Raw genomic sequence first — 21,617 nt, 5'->3', positions numbered from 1 at the left:
CCCAAATTGAGCTTGTAAATTAAACGGAGCGGAAGCTACGTCCCAACCGTGTGAGTAAAACCCCCCACGCCCCAGGCCCCACTAATTGCAATTTGCAACAACTTGCTACCCCTTAAAATTAAATCCTTAATTAATCCCATCAATAACTAGTCAATAATCAATAACTAGTATTTAAAAAGGATAAACATATATATGATTAGTTGACACGTGTCACCTTACCATATATGATTAGTTGACACGTATCACCCTACCATATATGATTAGTTGACACGTGTCACCCCCATATATCTTTCATCCATAATTTTTTTTTTTTTTAATTTTTCATTTTGTTATTTGTAATACGAAATGTTTTACAACTTCAACACCTATTTCATTTCATCTTCCTCATTAAACATCAATTCACAATTTACTTCATATATTCATTCAATCGCTTCCACTTGGTCACTCCATGTAACACTCAAATTAATTCACCATCTAATTTTATTTTTTTCAACTTTCACCTCTATATGAATCATCTATTTCCACTAAAAACGCAAGCCCTCGATAAAATTAGCACTTTAATAGATGGCTTAACAACCACTATATAATTGCCCGTTCATTGAACGGGCTCAAAAGCTAGTTAATATTATATTAGGATTTGTGAGAGGGGAAAATATAGTAGGCACTCAGAAGCACCGTCACAGTCCATGCACTAAACATGGCACTGTAGCGTGAGCTCTGATGTCGACACGTGTTTTGTTGCTTACGAGTGCCTTTGACAAATATTTACCTAACAAATGTTCAAATACGTGTAACGGACTGTGTTACGGTGTGAGTAGTTAAGTAGGGCTACGTTATAGTGTAAAAATCCGATCGATATCGGATATTTTACCAAAGTGGCTACGTTTGCAATTTTATTTACTAAAATGACTATTTTTTAATTTTATTTCTCAAACTAGCTATTATTTTAATTTTAAAGTAAAAATCAATTAACCGGTTTAAGTTTTTATTTTCATTTTTATAATGAACCGGTTTGGGCTTTTTTAAAATAGTGAACCGGTTTCATTTTTTTTTAATAGTGAACCGCTTTGATATTTTTTAAAAAAATAGTGATCCGCTTTGAGTTTTTTTAATAGTAAACCGGTTTGATATTTTTTTAAAATAGTGACCGATTTGAGTTCTTTTTTTAATAGTGAACCGGTTTGGTTTGAGTATTTAAAATTAAAATATTAAACTGATTTGGGTTTTAAATAGCCTCAATTGTCTACTTGCGCATTTTTGAGTATGTACCTTCTTTGGTTTATTACCCTATTTATGTCATTTATTTTTTCCTGAGTATCGAGTTCTATTGGAATACATGTTGTTTTGGACAAATATTAGGGACAGTGATTAGTTATGGAGTTCTCATATTTAAGTTTACGAAATTCTTAAATTTAAGTTTAAAGGTTTTAAAGTTTCTTAATATTTTTTTAGTCAAAAAAAATTAAAACTGCCAAAAAAACTGGTTCACTATACATATATATTAAAAAAAAAATAAAAAAAAAAGCCAACACCCAAACTAGTTTAACGGTTTTTTTTTTGTCTCGAAGTCAAAATAGTCATTTTGGTAAATAAATACTACCTCCGTTTCAAAAAGATCTTTACAGTTACTATTTGCAAGGATTCCAATGCAATATTTAACTACTAATATATCCAATTTCGTACGTGAAAAATTATAAAAATTTGATATTCTGAAAATACATTCCGACACCAATCTAACAAGATCTTACATGTAACGTTTTGATGTATATAATGGTGAGAATTTACGGTCAAAGTTTTTATACTTTGGACACATTTTCCAAAGCGTAAAAAACTTTCTGAACCAGAGGAAGTAGTACGGAGTAGTAGTTTTGGAAATAGAATTCAAAAATAGTCATTTTGGTAAATAAAATTTTAAAAGTAGCCAGTTTGGTAAAAGATCCAACGATATCTGAATCACCAGAATCAAATATATGGATGAAATCGGATAAAAAACACAATGTTAAACCGGTGAATAACGTCGGTTTCAGTTTAAGGTCATCTAACTAGTCGCCCGATCCACCCGATTCATCCTCGAATAATTAATTAATCGATTACGGGTTAAAGGTAAATTTGTTGATGGATGGCGAATGATCGATCCATATCTGATTCATTGTCGACCTTAAACACAAGGACCGTTTTCTCCTTGTGCGGCCCGTGAGGTAGATGCACCACCGGCGACACAAACACGTACCCAAGTGGCGGAGCTAGGGGTGGCAGGTGAGACCAGGGAATTGAAGAAGTACAATAATCCTACAAAACAGATCGCATAGGTAACAATATTTCTCATTCTGTATTGTATTGGGATAATATATAGTCTATTGAAAACTTAAGATTACAGAAGTACAATAATCCTACAAAACAGATCGCATTCGTACAATTAATAACGTAAAAATAGTCACAATACCCTTTATATGACGGCAACATCAAACAATCATAATCTGTTACATAATGTGAATCGATTGTTATTAATTATTGTATAAGAAATTCACAATACAACGTACTATATATGTGTTTGCTTGAAGTATTGCCAAATGTGTAGGTTGGCCATGCATGAAGTCAAAAAGAAGGGAATTGATCGAAGCTCTCTATGGTCAAATTTGGTTCATTTTGTCAACAAAACAATGACTAATAAACACAACATATTCATCATCAAATTGACAACAAGGTTTGTACTTTCAAAATATCTGTTTCGTTGGTGCAAAACTATAAGTACATTTGTAAAAAGCACAACAAAAATATTGCCAAAATCAAGCCGAATTTATTAGTACTACTCTAACTTGTTATCATATGCCGCATTTGACTAATGTTTATCAAGTTATAGTCGGCAAGGTCTAAGATTCATTTTCAAGGCAATAGTTACTAATATCAAAGATTATGACCAAAAGAATTTATTACTCCGTAAGTAGTTATATTGTGACCTATAAATAAATATCACAACAAGTTTGAAGTAAAGGGCGGTATATACTATGGAAAATAAATTAAACCAAAGCTTAAGAAATTACATGAATATACCTGTTTTTTTAGTTAGTAAATATATTATCTGAACTTACCTTAATTTAACTTGAACTTATTAAAGTTTATCAAATCGTACTTATTTTAGTTACGAATTGTACTTATGTAAAATTATTTTTCCTAAAATTATCTGTTTTAAATTTATTTGAAGTTATTTTTCCTAACATAGTTGGAATAAGGTGAACAAAACATAGCTTAAATGAATAGTGGATTGTAGTTTGATCACAACTTCACAAGTACTATGAACAAGCCAAATGACAATGGATGTCATCAGTTTAGTTGGATAAAGTCATATAATGTTGTACTCACAACCTATGAAGGAATTGAATCTCGTCTACATATTTTGTTTGTCGTGGCACTACTCGATCTACGCATATCATCATTTGGCAATTGGATATGTATATACTCACTACAAAAAATGTACGGAGTATCTTTTATGACAACCTTATAACGACGGGTAAAAATATTGTCGCAAAAGAGCTTTTGCGACGGGGATAACAACCCAACAAAGACGGGAACAACCGTCGTAAATATCTTTTACGACGGGTTAACGACGAGATATTCCATTAATGACGACCCCCTTTTATGACGGGTTCGCGACGGAAAATCCCGTCGTTAATCAACAATTATTGACCTTTAGCGACGGGATATCCCGTCGTTAATAGTACAATTTCTTATAGTGACTGTTTTATTGAGATATTAGGAGAGTATCGCAATCTTTAAAAAATGCGTACGTGAATGGCAGTATGAGTTACATGTGAACTTGTAGCACATACATGTACATATAGGTCATAGTCAAATACAACTACGAGTAGCCATATAGAATTAGGTTAATTTTCTTTTTTTGGGATATTAATTACTTATTTGAATGAGGGAGGATATATTCTCCAAATTCAAAAGGTTACTTTACTATACGACATGAAAAAATAGTCAAAATAGAGCAAAAACGAAATATATATGCATGATAAATTGACAAGTAACACGGTTACTTTTTTTTAATTTATTTATAATAATAATAGAATAACAACGGGTCACTTAAAGTTTTCACATTGTTTACATTGTTGACTTGTCCCCTTTGGTTGCATTTGGGCCACCCCTATCTTTTGACTACGAACAAAAATAATCTCACATCCTTCCTTTAAATCAACTCACAAAAGGGTAAAATTGAGAAACCAACCCATTTACCGATTACCAAAGTACGTCATCTTTTATTCATGCAATCATGGTTTTAAAATAATTGTTTTTTGGAAAAATTGATATTATCGGTCCCAACTATGACCGATTTACTTTAAAAGGTCCCAACTTTTGATTATGTCAGGGTGGTCCCAACTATAGAGAGTGTTTTCCAAAAATGGTCCCTTAGTTAAAATTAAGTGCTAAATAACTTAATTAACACTCATATCTCTCGTGCAATAATCATATTTTTTAATTAAATGAAGTAAATGGAACAGTATGATATGCTTAAATCAACTTAATTAATAGTTTAATAAACCAAAGGACCATTCTTGGAAAACACACCTTAAAGTTGAGACCACTCTAGAATAATCAAAAGTTGAGACCTTTAAAAGTTAAACGGCTATAGTTGGAACTGTCAATATCAATTTTCCCTTTTTATTTTAGAAGTCATAAATGGAGTTTGATTTTTGTTATTTTTTTTTTCTTCTAAAAAGTTAAAAACATTTCCTCTATTCTTCATTTTCAACCATATAACTTACGAGTATAGATTAGATCCTGTGTATGCACGTATTTTCTAAAATTATTATTTGTCCATTTTTTATATAAAATTTGAGTGGCAAAAGAATTGTTCAAAATAAAGTAGCACAAGTATAGACCTGACAAACGGGTCGGGTCGGATTAATTTTTGACAGATCTAACTGAGTACAAAATATCTTGACAAAATTTCAAAAGATTAATAATGGTATGATATATTTTATCATTTTAAAAATATTATTTATTGAGAAATAAAATTTCAGCTTGAAATTTATACGGAGTATTGAAGATTAACTAAATAGGGAGTGATAAAATTTTAGTCAAATATATTGTATATTTTGTGTAAAAAATTATTGAAATAAATAATGAATAAAAAGGGAAAAAATTTGGAAGGAACAATTTTTACTATAAGTGACACGAGTCATTCTTGATATCTGTTGTAGTAGAAAATAATAGATTCTAACTACTTTACAAAATTGGCTTACATACTTGTACATATTCAATTAAAAAAGGCTTGATAGAATAAACATATTGATGAAAAAGATTTGACGTTCTATTTACTTGAATTTCACTAAATTATCTTATACACTATGCGCACAATTAGATCGTACATGAACTCATCTTATCTTAACATACTTGTCTTATCTTATTATACAATATGTTTATGAACTTATTATATTACACAAATTCTTATTTACATGAGGTGTACGATAAATATTGTACACCGAAGTTAAAGTTGACGTAAAATGCTTAAAAGTCACCATTATACTTAAAATATATAAGTGAAATTAAATTATTAACATGAAAGAACAAATGATATAAATTAATGACAAATATTGATAAATAGATAGATAGATAGATACGTAACGTTATAGGTTATTGATTTATGATAAATATCTGAAATAATCAATTCAAACTCATTCTTAAGTGGGAAAGATGGTTATCAGATCAAATGGAATATAGATTAGACTATTCAACCCTAAATATCAATAAAAATTATGTTAAACGCTACTACTTCGTATATATTTTTCTAAATAAGAAATAATAAAAGACGATACAAATTACAAATGTGTGCGGAAAAATTCGAACATGAGATATATCGTACACAATTAATCCCTCAATTTTAATCATTATACAAAGACTTCATTGGTTTCAAATTTTTATGGTACTCCATAGTTATAACAAAAGTATTTTGTTTCCTTATCAAAAGTATACTCCTCCTATCTTTTTTTTCACTTGTTTTATGCAATTTTTCCATTTTAGGAGTGCAAAAGTGGAACGAAAAAAATTAAATAGATGCATGGGTGAGTAAGAGACCAATTCAACAACAATAAAAATAAAAAGGGTAAACTCAGTTTTATCATCTACTATCTCATGATCTCTGTTCTTACATGTTATTTACGGTTACTGTTTTCATGCGAATCTTCTATTACTATATACTAAAAGAGACACCAGGAATGACACGTGTCAATTTCTGGTGAGATTTTTTCGCGCCAAAAATCCTTTTCCCAAAAAAGTTTATCTGTTTTATTTTATTTTTATTCTCTACCCTTTTTTTTATAAACTATTTATGTATGGAAGCAAAATTTAATTTATAAATTTTGGCAATAATAGACACGACGTAATAATATTATATTTTAAATTGTTAATATTGTAGTCAAATCGCTATATTAATAATGAAAAATATATCACTCAATATTTTGGTCAAATTACCATATTAATATTTTAAATATGCATATTAGATGAATAAATTTAAACGAGTATGTTAAAAATGTTATAACTATGCAGTAGTTTGAGAGATATTCGGTTAAATAATATTTTGTGAAAAAAGTGATCAAAATCCGTGCGTGCACGGGATCTAATCTAGTGTTATACTATAGATGGGTGAGTGAAACTAACATACCGTGGATCTAAAGTTTCTGAAACAATACCTCCAAACCGCAACAGCAACGAACAACAAGAAGATGATAATATGAGTAAGCATTTTTTGTACGTACAGCTCTCTAGGTTTTGTCAATTTCGGTTTTAACTTGATTTTGTTTGTGCTTAGCTGTTGTCTAAAAAGTTTTCTGGGGTTTGAAGCTGATGATATATGCAGTTATTATTGTTGAAAGTGATGGCTTCTTGCCTTTGTCAGAGCTCTACGTTGAAAGTAACTGGCATTTGATATTCTGATACTTGATGATATATTGGTGTTTTAATTATGCTCGAGTTTTTCCTGATGTGGCGTGGTCGTTTGTTAAACGGACTGGTAATAGAGTCGCTCATAATTATCCCATTTTTAACATTGGGAGGTTGGGCTACGATTATGGAAGAACGACAGCCTGAGTAGTATTATCAATGTACGGAGTAGCAAATAATGATTTATTAATCTAATTTCCCTCTTTGGGTTTCTTAAAAAAAAAATTGTTTGATGATGATATTTTGTACTTTATGTGGACGAACATTTGAGATCTTTAGGTTTTTATTTTTTTTAATTTAAAAAATGTTTATTAATAAAAATTATAAAAACGTGTCATTAATAAGTTTTATTAATAAACATTCTTGGTGACACGTGTCATTCGGCATTTTTCTCCAAAAGCGAATACTCCCCCTATTTTATTAAATGATAGTGATTTGATATAGATTATTTTTTCACGATAACCATTAAAATTATTTAATTTAAGCGTTATTAAATACTAGGTTTGTTCATTATTATAATTTTTATTTGATTACAATATTGTAATAAAATTTTGGAATTTTTTTTGTATATATATTAATTTTTATGAGAAATTAAAATATTGCAATAAATCAATCATTTTAATATATGGTTTTGAATTGCAGTTCAAATGATAGTATCCAATCTATATCATTTAATTTATTTATTTAAATTATTTATTTAGGGAAAGTTAAATTAATTGGGGCTGATGAACTCATTTACGAAATATATTTTATATTATTAACTTTTCTGTAAATAATTATTAAATTATTAAAAGTATTACATAAAAATATTTACGGAGTAGTAATCATCGTGTGTTGCACTGGTACCAAACTAGTTGATGAAAAAACGAATCCCCATATTCATATCAAATATCCATAAAAAACAAACAAACTTCAGAATTGAACAACTCTTTTATTGATATGCGCAATTGCACAAACCTACACGTGTCTGCAAAAAGTTAATATTGATAGAGATTGACGAAGTCAATCATATATCATCTTATGAATATTTGTATTTATCTTTATTTCGTTAATGTCTATTTGTATATCATCTTATGAATATTTGTATTTATCTTTAATTCGTCAAATATTCAAGGAGAATATCATCTTATGAATATTTGTATTTATCTTTAATTCGTCAAATATTCAAGGAGAATATCATCTTATGAATATTTGTATTTATCTTTACTTCTCTGTGGCCATGGGGTGTACTTGAATACTATAATGCACAAGAATTACGCTGCAAGTACCTCGTATTTTTCTGTATTTAAAAATATATTTTATTATATTTATAAAGCATTTTTATGATTTTAGAATTTAAATCGCATTTAAATGTTATTTGGAAATTTAATTGGGTTTCAAAAGTAAAACGATTTTTAATTATTCTAGCCCAATTCAATTCCAAGTTCAAGTCCAAACAAATTAAGCCCGTCCTATGTTTAATCACTTTAATGAAACCCGAAAGGGAATCCTAAAGCCTAGCCCATCTTGGAGTTTCCTAAACGTATAAATATAAGTGTTCACCCTCAAAATCCCTCACTATTATTCATTAAACCTAAAAGTAAAACCCTAACCCTAAATTCTTCTTTCTTTCATCAAACTTATGTTTGACCATTTTTCTCCTACTTCCGTTTATTTTCGGAAAATGGTTTCTTCTTCAAAGTTGTAGATCTCAAAAAGTTCTTTAACTTTGTTTCAATAATCGATGGATTCCGAGTTATAGATTAGAAGTTATGAGCATTCTAAAATACTGCTATTGTGTTGTGCCGAGCGGAGCCCCGCGCCCAGCGCCCAATGCTCGCCCAACCCTCGCCTGCTTGCTCGTCGCTGCACGTGTGTGCCTCGCACACCGCTGCTTCCTCGTAATCGCTGTCCACACGCAACTCACATTGCGTTGTGTGTTGTTGATCGATTTTCATACTCCGTATACTTTTAACCTTTTCCAAATTTCATTTTTAAATTATTAAATTATCATTATTGTTTTTGATTATTTAAATTCTTGGGAACGGTTATGAACACCGTGTTTTAATGTTTTCGTATTTGAATTGATGGGAATGATTTTAATTATGGGAACTATTATTTTCAGATTTAAGGGTTAATTAAAGTGTCAATTTTTAAGGTCAAAACATGATTTTATTCGTGACCTACTAGTAGGATTTCAATTCCGATTGTTCAAGCGATTGATTCACATAATTTAATTACGATTTAAATTATGGGAATCAACTTAAATTTCAGATTTGTTATTAAGCTTTAAAGTGTTGATTTTAATGATTTTAAAGCCAAAAAGTCAATGTTTTTATGCTAGGACTTGAGTTGACTATTTGAGACTATTAAATTGACGAATAACGATTAATTTCTAATTAAACCAAGGGTTTTAGTTTCTTAAATAGTTGCTGGAAATTTAGTAAACATGATTAATAATTAAGTTTCTCCTTTGTGTTTATAGGAGTTGGTTTCTAGTGAGTCGTGATTCGCATAGTGGCCCCCGTACTTAGGTATTCCACGTACGTACAAGACTAGGGTGACCACCCATCCCTTGAGGACTTTATGAATTATTTTGATTGCGAATCATGTGAACTTAAAGTGTTGAGAATTCATGTTTGATGATTGGGAATGAATATATATGTTATTATTCTGGATTCATGTTTGATATTGGGAACGAACGTGTTATTATTATTATGGAATCATGTTTGATGTGTGAACAAGCATGTTGGGAATTGTTATTGAATCTATGTATCCTACGTGAATGAGCATGTTATGGATTGGTTAATGCTTTATAGATTCTATTAAACTATCATGTTATGGACTTTTATAATCTTTGAATTATGTCAAGTATGTTGTTCAAGTTGGTTTGCATGTAGGAGTGTTGCGCATGCAAGTTATTATGATTATGCTATAGTACGGGATATCTAGCATATGTTGAGCCTATTGAATATTGCCGGAGTGCATTGTTTATTCTACCACAGGGTAGAATATGTTTAGAGAGTCTATGTGAATTGAACTAAGGACAATTCGTGCTAAGGCCACACCCCGCTTGTTAATGGGCAATGTTGGGTTATCTCAAACAGTGTTTTTGAGAAAGAACAATGGGAGTAATTTAACTTGAGTCTATGTTTGATCACAAGTCCTAAAGGATTAAAATGAAGTGTCATTGTTGAGTTGTTTCATTGTTTAATGGTTCGCATGTTATATCTTGTGTAGAGTCTTGAGTCGCCTTGAACAAAACATACTAATTAACATAAAGTGTAACCCGAATGAGCTTCAAAACTCTCGGAACGTATATACCTTGAGTATGAACAATGGGGGGAGTCTGTCCGGAGAACTTGTACTCCTTGAATGATACAAGACGTTGTTTCATTCTTTCGTTTTAGGCCGTTGTACATTGGAATTCCGTCGGTATGGTCCGACTGTCGGTAGGAGTCCGACTTGTTATTATTTGGTGTATGGTGGGTTCCCATCACCCTTTTCTTTCCTTTTGAGGATACTTTATTTTACCCGTTCGAAGCTACTTCTTTATTAAACTGTGAGTCAAGAGTCGTGTCAAGTGTCGAGTCTTGTCTCCATGTTTACTTGTTTATTAATTGGCTTTTGCTTGTGGATTATTAATTCGTTGAGTGAAGCATGTTAGGATAGAATGTTATTCTAGCTTGTTCGTACTCAGCTTTTGCTGTCTTCGTGCTTCATGTCTTTTGGTCATGGCCTTCGCCTTAATGACCCTATGATGATCCATCATTGCATTTGCATTGTTGGGGAGTACTCCGTAGATTTTAATAAAGTAGGTTTGTAGAGATAACTTGCGGGAGAAGTTATCATGGGATTCGTGTTGAGAGTTATTTCCTTCCGTATTTTATAAACTCTATTTATAGTCATGACTACTACTATTGCTATTATAGTTTGAAACTTAGTTAATGATTTTATAAACTATTTAATGTTGGTTTGGGCCTTGATGGTTCCAGTTTGTTTTAATGACCATTAAGTATTAAATATATTTTGAAAGTTAGTTAAATTTCGCTTCGTAATTATGACAATTAGCCTTAACCGTTATCACGGTGGCGGTAATATCTTGGTAATTCCTTCGTTTTAAGTTGGAAAATGGTTTATATAAAGCAAGGAATTATTAGGGTGTTACAGTGATGGGGATATACAAATATTCATCGAATAGGGTGATGGAGATATACAAATATTCATAAGATGATATTCAAATATTCAAGGAGAATAGGGTGATGGGGATATACAAATATTCATAAGATGATATAAAAATATTCAAGGAGAATAGGGAGATGGGGATATACAAATAACTTAATAATTTGTTAATGACTTAGTCGATACTTATGTTGGTTTAGTTTATACTAGGATTCTCAAGTTAACCTAGCCGCTTGTATCAAGCCTATACAAAGGCAATTACGATTGATGAAATATTCAAGTTTTTCAATTTTTATGGAAGGGAAAAAAATCAGAGCTTACAAGAGATTTTCTCCATAAGTGGAGCCGCAACCGCACGAAGCATTCTCGGCCAAAAAGACCAGATGGATAAATTATGTGATTTTATTTTCCGTATTTGTGTAAAGATTTAAAAATGGTGTATTTGTCTTTTTTGGGTGCAGATGGAATAGAATGAATGAGAGGTAGAAGATGATTGGGAGGTAGAAGATGAATGGTGATGGATCATTAATTTCAGTGAGAAGGTGAATGGCGGTGGAACTTCTCATTTTCTTTCCTTTTTTTTTTTAAAAAAAAAAAAGCTATTATAGACTATAGAGTAATATGTCAAGTTTTGATCTTAAGGTTATGTAGTAATATTTTTTAGTTTAACGTATTCATTTTTATTTTTCTTCTCTTTATTAAGTTTTTATTTATTTTAACAACTATTAGAAAATTAGACATTAATATCTCATGGGCTGAACTTTGGGATTTGGTGCCAACCAAACTTATTACATAAATAATTTATGTCTACTTCTTTTGCTAATTATATCCGCTATTTATTTTTAAGTGATTTATTTAGTATATATATTGATACTTTCTTCCACTGTAGTTATATTTGAAAAGTGGAAAATTAGTATAGTATGGAAAAATAGATAGATACGAATTATATTTTAAAAAATATGTATAACAAGTCAATAATTTTGGATAACCGTGCTTGACACGGGTCCTATACTAGTTAAGGTAAATGAGAGGGTGACAAGTGGAGTAGTTATTTGCAAGTGGGTGAAGTGACATTTTGTTGAAGTGTGAAAGTAGATGAATAAAAAAAATGAGGGTATAATAATACAAGTGAGCCAATAAATGTTGCAAGTGGATGAATAAAAAAATCAGAATAAAGTGTATAGTTGTAAACATTGTATTTCAAAAATAGAACAAAGCATAAGTGTAAAGAACTTTCAGGAACAGATTTAAACGAAAAGCGTAAAGAACATTCAGGAATGGAGGTAGTAAAAAACTTGACGAATTATCTTTTACCAATAAAAAAATAAAACTTAATTTGCTCACTAGATTTATTTCATTTTATTTTTATTTTTACCCCCCTCGACTCAGATGGAGTACAGAAACATTATGTGAGTCCTATTCCAAAATCATTCATAATAATGATATGGATTATGGAGTAATAAAAAGTCATGCATAATATTCGTCCCAGTCCACTAATTGACCGGTTGTCGAGCTAATGTAGTTTAGCACGTGCATTATTAATATTAAGTGAAGCAAGTTGTACAAAGAAAAAGAATATTATTGTTAGTCCACAGATTCATGGATATACTCATATACATATACACATCCATTGTTTAGCTCCTGATTTGGAAGCTAGCTTGTTGATTATTCTTTACAAATTACAATGATTAACTGCCCTACTCACTCCATTCCTAAAATAATTAATCAACATTATACAGACGAGATAAATAAGATGTTATCTTCGTGTTGTAACTAACTTCACTAATTAAGCAAACTAATTTTAATACCTAGTATTTGTAATTGTTGAATTTTTTTTGGATATTATTATATATTTCTCTTAAGTATTTCTTAGACATATAATGTTTAAAGTTCCTCATTTTCTAGACACGAATTTGTATTTTTAACTCAGTTCCTTAACAATGCAATAATATAATGTAAATAATCAAACAAGTGAAAGTTACACTAATAGTTTAGAAGCGTCTAACTCTTATTTTATCCGGATTACTTAATGTAGATGTGCACAAATTTCGAGTCTTTGATTAGGTCACTAATCTTAGGTAACTAATCAAGTAAATCTTATGTACGAAATTATAGTATGATAATCAACTACACCATAAAAAATATAAATGTTGCCCTTCTAAAATAATTTATTGATATTTCAAAGTTAATTACGTTAAAGTTATGATAATGAACTAATTCATTTTTTAAATTAAAATTTGGGAGCCACTTAAAATTAACATCATTGAGCCGCCCTTAAACTTTTGCATGCTAAGCTAACTACTACATACTCCGTACTGGATTACTTTTTGTAATTAAAGTACTACTAGTCTAGCTACTACATAATGTAGTATTATGTGTCCACATGTTAGTGCTTAGGAGATGGCGTATTAATTAATTGAACCGGGTTATTTATTCTACAACAATTATTAACTACAGGTCTCTTGTTAGATCGCCTAAATTGAAAATAGTGACATTGTTTTCTACTAGAATTAGCTTTTGAGCCCGTTCTTTGTATAGTGGTTGTTAAATCGTTTTTTAAAGTGTTAATTTTATTGAGGGTTTGTGACTTAATGGGAATGGGAATATATGATTTGTATAGAGGTGAAAGTTGTAAAAAAATATATAAATTAGATGGTGAATTAATATTGAGTGTTAAATTAAATTAGAGGGAGATGGAGTGAAAGAGATTGATTGAATGTATAAAATTGTAGGTAGAATAACTGTTGATATCAGAAATAATTATAGACAAGGAGAGGATATTACTTGATTGTAGATCTTATAAGAATAGCGTTGCATCGTGGTATGGAGGCCACTGCCTTAGAAGCGAATTTCGCCACCCTACCGGTGCAGGCTTGTAGTGACGAAGCCCCCTAAAGTTAACACAACACCTCTGAATTCTACACCCCAAACTCAAAGGTTGGAATTGCTCAAGAACTTCTCAGATCTCGAATGGAGACATTAGAGTTTGTATTTTTTTTCTTCTGTTTCTCCATAAATCTGAATATTATATAATACCAAGAAAAGAATAATATGGAGTATTTATATGTTTCACAAGAAAGGAAACAAAACAAGGTGGGTTCAAGTCCTACCGGTCCACTGGGGCATTTAACCCGATCGGGTCCAAACTTGAAAATTCCGAATGCATTATTATTTCCAACAAAAATAAATGGTTAATTGATGTTAAAAATATAAAATACTTCGTATAACAAACAACAAAAGAAAAAATTGAAAAAAAAAAAACCATGGATGAAGATGAATGTGACACGTGTCATCTATTAATCTATGGTTTTCCTTTTTAAATACTAGGTATAGAAGTATAGATAGATTTGTAAATAGTCAATTGAATTGCTTTACTTTTTGTTGTATATTTGTAAATAGTCAATTGAATTGCTTTACTTTTGTTGTATATTTATGGATTTTATATAGTGGAGATAATGATAAACGTAACATTATTTTTCTAAGACCTTAATTGTTGTTTTGGTTATGCTGCATAATTGCATATGAAGAGTACTTGACTACTTGAGTCTAGTGTCTAGCCCTCCCTAGAAGGTAGAGGTTGATTATACTGATGCTTTTGCATGGTCATTTTAGGACATTTTGTATTGGTGTTTCCTTTGTGTAAATTCCCTCTATTCTTTGGTAATAAATTTTCTTTACTTGCTAAAAAAAAAAAAAAAAAAAAAAAAAACTTAAACTTATCTGAAGTTATTGAACGGATTAAACCTTATTAACTTAATAGGATCTGATCAATTCTGATTGGAACTTATTAAACATGATCCGACCTGACTGTAAGAGAATAAACTGGAGAAAGTCAGCTTATTAGACTTGATTACTTATTAACCTGATATGACTTGATTATTACTTTTATTTAAACTTATTAGACCCGAAATTTTTTAAGGTGAAAAGAACTCACCATTAGTCGATATCACGTCCATTTCTAAATATTCCCTACTAAATTTTGATTTCGTTTTTATTTGAATGACTAGCTTTTACAACAAAATTAAAGCTCTTTTTTTTGGGGTGGGGGGGGGGGGGATTGGGGGATTTTTGGGGTTTCACCTTATATTGGCCTTGTTTGATAGAGAAAGGTTTGGGGCAATTTTAGCGGTTTGGACCATTTTTAGAGGTTTGACTAGACAAAACTTCTAAAAGGGGTGTTTGGTAAAAAGATATTTGAGAAAGAGGTTTGTTGTGAAACCTCCAATTTTGAACACGCTGCTATGAGCAACGTTTTTGTTAGAGGTGTGAAACATTAATTTGTAAAATACATTAATGCCCATAATTAAACAGTTGCATCTTCTTTAATTCGTCTCCCTCCTCTCCTCTTACCTCCTACATCAGATCTGAGATTTCAAGGAAGGAGCTCCTGCCATTTGATTATTTGTTTAGTTTCCATTCATACTTTTTTGTTTCCTTTTTTCTTTTGATCTCCCCAATTTATCAAAAATAATAGGGTATTTTTGGAGTTTTTTTTTTTTTTTTTTTTTTTTTTTTTTTTTTTTTTTTTCTGTTTTTTAATTTCAGTTTTCTTAATTTTTTTTTTAGATGAACGCAGTAATACTGTAATAGTAACCCACTTTCAAGTTATAAAGTGAAAATGTCTAAATTGAAGTAGTACACAACTACGGAGTACGTATAATAATTACCACCTAAATTTGTAATTTTTCCCAAATTATATTTATAAATTAGAAATGCACCCAATCTTAATAACTTAGGAGGAAAATAAAGTAATGCATTTAATGCTACAAAAATCAATGTCCAAAAATGTCATTTTACATAACATACTCCCTCCGTTCCACAATGATGTTCCAATTGAGGTTTTTGACACTATTCACAATAGAAGAGAATATTCTATATTATTTACAATATATAAGAAAAAACATATTCATGTGGGATCTTGTTTGATTCGTCTCCATGAACACTTTAACAATATCAAAAAATTATAATTTTTAATATTGTGTAACTATAGATAAATACGATACAAAACGTGCGTTGGCAAACGTGAAAAAAGAAATTGGAACATCATTGTGAAACGGAGGGAGTAGTAGTCATCGGTTTTTAGCAATCAGTTAAGTGTTACCAAACAAGTTTATATAAACATCTAGTCAAACCGCAGTCAAATCTGCTAAACAAAAAGTTAATCAGCTAACTGCTAATGCAAACAGTAAACCGCTAAACTCTAAACTCTAGTTACCAAACAGGGCTATTATATTATCATTACTACTTACCAATTATTATTGTCTATGACTACCATATTAAGTTTAGGAAACAACAATAGACGTTCCACAACTTTTTACAACTTTTAGGATCAAACAAGTTTTTTTTTTGATCCAATTGAGGAATAAATTCCAAAGAAAAAGAAAACAACGCAAAACAAACAAACAACTAAGCTAACATTACTGAGGAATTAGACGTGGAAAGGCCAAGCCTCTAGCATCCTCAATTAGAATTCTACCAAGTTCAACAGGAGCAAAAGAAAAAATTTGGATTCGAATGTGTTGGGAGACTCCATGGTTAGCAAGTCAATCTGCCGCCCGATTTCCTTCTCTATACACATGTTCAAGTTTCACCGACCATTCTTGATCATCTAATAGCTTGAAGCAGCGAGTAATCAGATTTGAGCATTCTCCACTCCCAACTTCTTTGTTTTGCATAATCTGGACGCATGCTAAGTTGTCCATTTGGACGATTAATTGCTTAATATCCAAGTCCTTAGCCAATTCAAGTCCCTTTATTAGTGCCATGATCTCAGCTTTGAAAGAATTGCAGATGCCAAAGTTCGCAGCTAGACCAGATATCATTTGCCCCTGATGGTCTCGTATGATTACCCCTCCACCAGCACTTCCTGGAGACCCCTTAGCAGCTCCATCAACATTCTGCATGTACCAACCACACGGAGGAGCAACCCACTTAATCAACATTTCCACTTTAGTGTTCGGTTGTTTCGTGCCTGATTCAAGCTCTCCCTCAATAGCTCTTCGGGCCTCATCATATCTGGCCTTGATAAAAGCACCATAATCAAGTGGGATATCTGTACGACGACCAAAAATTAAGCAGTTACGCCACCTCCAAATCCACCATGATGTAACACAGAAATAGGTAGCCCACACGGGGAACCCCTCTTCATCTAAATGCTTCAAGTTGTTTGCAACCCATTGCTTTATAGGATTCTGAAAGAACTGCGCCAAATCAGCAGGTCCTCCAATGCGTCTCCAAACAGCCTTTGCGGCTGGGCAATCACGTATCATGTGCAGTGTCGACTCTTGAGTTTCATCGCATATTGGGCATGAGGGGTCATCAGTCATCTGCCGCTTGAATCTGTTTAGATTACCCATTAGACGGTCATGACAGACAAGCCAAAGAAATGCCTGTATTCTTTGTTGAGCTGGTGCATTCCAAACCATACTCCAACATTCGTCATCCACCAAATCACTGTCATTGCGCATAATACTCAAGACCGACTTGATCGAAATTTTCCTTTATCATTGCTTTGCCAATAAACCAAATCAGCTAGTTCTGGATCATTCTTGAGTTCGTATGATTGAATGATTTTTAAGTGCTCCTGGTCGAGATAAGGTGCAAAGAATTCCCACCTCCAGCCCTGGTTTTCATCCCACATTTCTTCCACTGTGGCTCCTTCATTTTCAATTTCGCGGGAGAATCTGCAGAAGCCCATGGTTCAAGGTGGAGTTGGTATCAAATCGGCAAAACAAGCAAATGCCGCCTTCCTAACCAAGCTTGGTTGGAGGGTCATGACGGAACCAGACGCTCTTTGGGCTCGTGTGCTAAGGTATAAGTATTGTAGGGGCCGTTGTGATATAGACATATTCACACATAAGGCGGGAGAGTCTAATGTTTGGAATGGCATCCTAACACTTTAAAAAACACAAACTTCAATTTACTATTGCTGTAATAGTGTTGTGCCGATTTTACCCCACCTTTCAACCTTAATTACTAAATTTTCCATGATGTTGGATGATGCCACGTGTTCCATCATCTATCTGCCTTATTTGATCGTCTTTGTTTCCCCTTTCTCTTTCCTCGACTATGGGATCTTTTTCCCCTTCCATTTTCAACAAACCCTAGCTCTCATCTTTGCAATCTCCTCCTCCCCCTTCACCTCTCTCCTTCCATCATCCTAGATTTCCAGATCGTCAATCTCCGTTCTTCTTCAAGAGGATGTTAGTTTATGGTGATCGAAGGCCCACATTCGAGGATTTTGAGAAGGAGTCCAACTATGGAACCATTGATACATTTGAAGGTGAAAATCGATTGTTTTCGGTAGTTTTGTTCTTGATTTTGCTATTTTAGATTAGTTAAACTCACTGTCTCCTTCCATTTTCAACCCTAGCTATTCGTTCTCATATGACGAATCTGTTGCTTCGTAATTCGCCTCTTCAATAACCGGCACCCAGGTTCACTCCTTCTGAATCTCCTCACTATCAGTTCGTCTCTTTCTCCCTGGTATGATTCACCTTTGTCTGGATTTTTTGAATTAGGGTTTTATTTCTTGCTTTTAATGGTTGATTTGCTTTTAATTGTTGATTTTTTTGAATTATGGCTGGTTTAATTAAATTGGAATATTGATATTATTTGAAACACGACTAAGTTTATTGGCACATACTTTAGATTAGGAATTGTAATTTGAATTCATCTGGCAGAATTTGGGATCATACTCGATTTCCCATTTTAATTTAGAGAATAAAATTACTCTTCTTCAATGTCTCCCATCATCACCATAATTGTTGAGGATTTTGGTCACGGGTTTTTGTGAAGGCGGATATATATGAGTTTGTATGATTGTAATTGGAGTTGCATTTATATGATTGTAATTGGAGTTGAGTTTATATGATTGGTATTGAGATTTCATGAAGTCTGTTACTTCTAAAGATAAGGTAATACATGAAGACAATTGTTCCATACTTACCATAAGATAAATACTGGTGCTTGATTTTATAAAGGTGCTTGATTTTATAAGATTCACTTTTATGCCAGATTAACCATTATATGTTGAGAGTTCTGATACAGGACTTTTCTGCCAAACCTTTTCATTAAGTTGGACCGTAGAAAATCCTGTTTGCCATAACGGTGGGGGTGGAAATTGCGTTACGGAGTAGATTTTTGTTTTAAGAACCAGAGTTTGTCAAGGCTTATTTTGGGAAGCAATTGTAAATTGCCAAATTTTATCTGAACTGCATTCTATGATGATTTTATAGTAACAGAAACAACCTTTTTCTAAATTGACTAGGGTTTATTGCCTACATTATTATCTCCCTTAATTCATTTGAATGTCTGAGTACTCTATTATTGCTTGCAGGTGGTAATTATGAAAATTGTAAGCTATCCCAACATAGTCAATCTTATCGAGGTGATTAATGATCCAGACACAGATCACTTCTATATGGGTATTTTTTCCACCATTTCCTTTCGTATCACACTTCTGAATTTTTGTTTGTTGGAGGCTAAATGGATCTGGAATTTTTTTTTTTGGCCTTTTAGTCAATGAAATTGTAATTTTCTTTGTTCAGTTGAGTATATGGAGGGCAAATGGGATTGTGAGGGTGTTGGACCACCTGGTGGCTTAGGGGAAGCTATCATGAGACAATATTTACGAGATATTGTTTCTGGGTTAATGTATCTTCATTCACATGTAAGATCACTTTAGTTCCATTTTAAATTTTGTTGCCCCCAAGGTCCATATTGGTCTTATTTGTAATGCGCTTTTCAAAAAAAGTCTGCTTGGTGCTATTTTTTTTTCTATTCGTATGGTGTTGGGAATCCAGAAGAGTATATGGGGATTCTGACACTTTGTTTACTGCATTTCCTACATCAAAATCATCTTAAATGTTGTCCCAATGCCTCTAAAAGAGGCTCCTGATCATTCTAGGGTAAAGGAGGATTGGATGTATGTAGCTTATTTATAAGATGAAAGATAGGTGGTTTCCAATTGATCTGTGATACCCTTAAAAAAAATTTGATCTGTGATTCAAAACAAGAACTGAATACTGCCTCACTGCCCTACCTTTTTTCTCAGCGCAAAAAACTGTCTCCTACTTTACATTAAGAAAGAAGTGCAGAGAGTTTGCTGATTTATTTGTAATTTAGCATTAAGATGTGAAGTTTACTGCAGTTAATCTCTTTAGAAGTTCGAATCTTATGTAGTTCTCCTGGTGTTTTTCATTTGCAGTTAATCTAAGTCTATGATAGATTGATAGGTTGTAATAGATGATCAAGCTTAATGTAGTTATATTTACATTCATAACTTTTTCCACAAAGGTTCAGAATAAGGAGATAAGAGGAATGAACAGGGGATTCTTCATACCCATTATTAAATCTGTTATTCCAAACTTAGGGCTTTTTCTTTGGGAGGTGGTGTTGTTCTGTTTAGGTTTCTTTTGGTTATAACTATTTACTTTTGACTTGTTCATTAATGCATATTATTGCTGAAAGGAGAAGAAACAATGAGTTTTTTCTAGGAGTTTTTTTTCTTTTTTTTTCTTCTAAATTTGGCACTTGAACCATCTGAGTTGTAACTTCATTTTTTCACGTGGCTATTGGCATATATTGAATCTTAACAATTTTCTTTTCTTTTGAGAAACAGAATATAGTGCATATGGACATAAAGACTCAAAATCTTTTGGTTTCGCGTAATGGCACTGTAAAGATTGCAAATTTCAGTGTCAGCAAAGTTTTTGAGGTAATGGAATAGTATCTCATTATATTAAATATCAATTTATTTCTATTCTTGATAACTTTGTGCATGTGATCTTTTCCATTCATTATTTGGTTGAGGATACAATGATTTCATTTGATTCTGTTGCAAATGCAAATATATCATAACATTTCTAGAGACAACATGTTAGTACCTACATGCGGAGGTCAGAAGATATGGGAAGTGAAACTATAGTCAATCTTTTTGTTGACAGTTGTAACTGGGAAGATAATTCTCATAACTTCTATGAATGTTATTTTTGTTTTTAAGTGACCATATACTGATATTACACGTTCTTTGTGCGCCTTTCTGTTTATCTATCAAGACTATTGTCAATTTGACATCTTTTTTCTTTTCTTTTAATTGTGTGTGTGTGCCCAATTTGTGGATGGCTGACAATAGTCCACGTAGAGGTACGTGCACCACTTTCAAAACGCAAAGAATTGTATATAAAACGCATATTAAACATTAAAAATAATACGGGAAGCACATCCTTAGTATAACCCTCTGTACCCGAAATTTAGGGGAAAAAAATCTCTAGAAATTAAAACTCCTTTGATTTCGCTAATTCAGCAATCAGAGGTTTCTCCGTCTTCCCAAACAATCTCAATCTTCATCCCTAAAATATCTCCAAACTACCAGAAAATGAATTTATCCCCAATTTCATCACAGTGTAATTTGTATAGCTTTCTTATACACAACCGATTCGATAAAAGGGGTTAAATCTGAAGAAATTTAAAGTCGCATGGCACTAGAAATTAGAGAACGAACACGGCGAACA

The 21,617-nt window shown here is 32.0% G+C and overlaps 1 long non-coding RNA gene across 1 annotated transcript; it reads left to right on the top strand.

The window, feature by feature from the left end:
* The first annotated feature begins 18,044 nt into the window (after positions 1-18,044).
* Positions 18,045-21,142, top strand: LOC130470658 (uncharacterized). The gene is made up of 4 exons (XR_008931376.1): positions 18,045-18,385; positions 18,476-18,588; positions 19,442-19,529; positions 20,726-21,142. It is a non-coding gene; the product is annotated as an uncharacterized lncRNA (long non-coding RNA).
* Positions 21,143-21,617: the final 475 nt, after the last annotated feature.

The sequence above is a fragment of the Spinacia oleracea genome, chromosome 3, assembly GCF_020520425.1.
Source record: "Spinacia oleracea cultivar Varoflay chromosome 3, BTI_SOV_V1, whole genome shotgun sequence".
Lineage (NCBI taxonomy): Eukaryota > Viridiplantae > Streptophyta > Magnoliopsida > Caryophyllales > Amaranthaceae > Spinacia > Spinacia oleracea.
The sequence above is the reverse complement of the archived record's forward strand: the minus strand, read 5'-3'. Positions and strand labels throughout refer to the sequence as shown.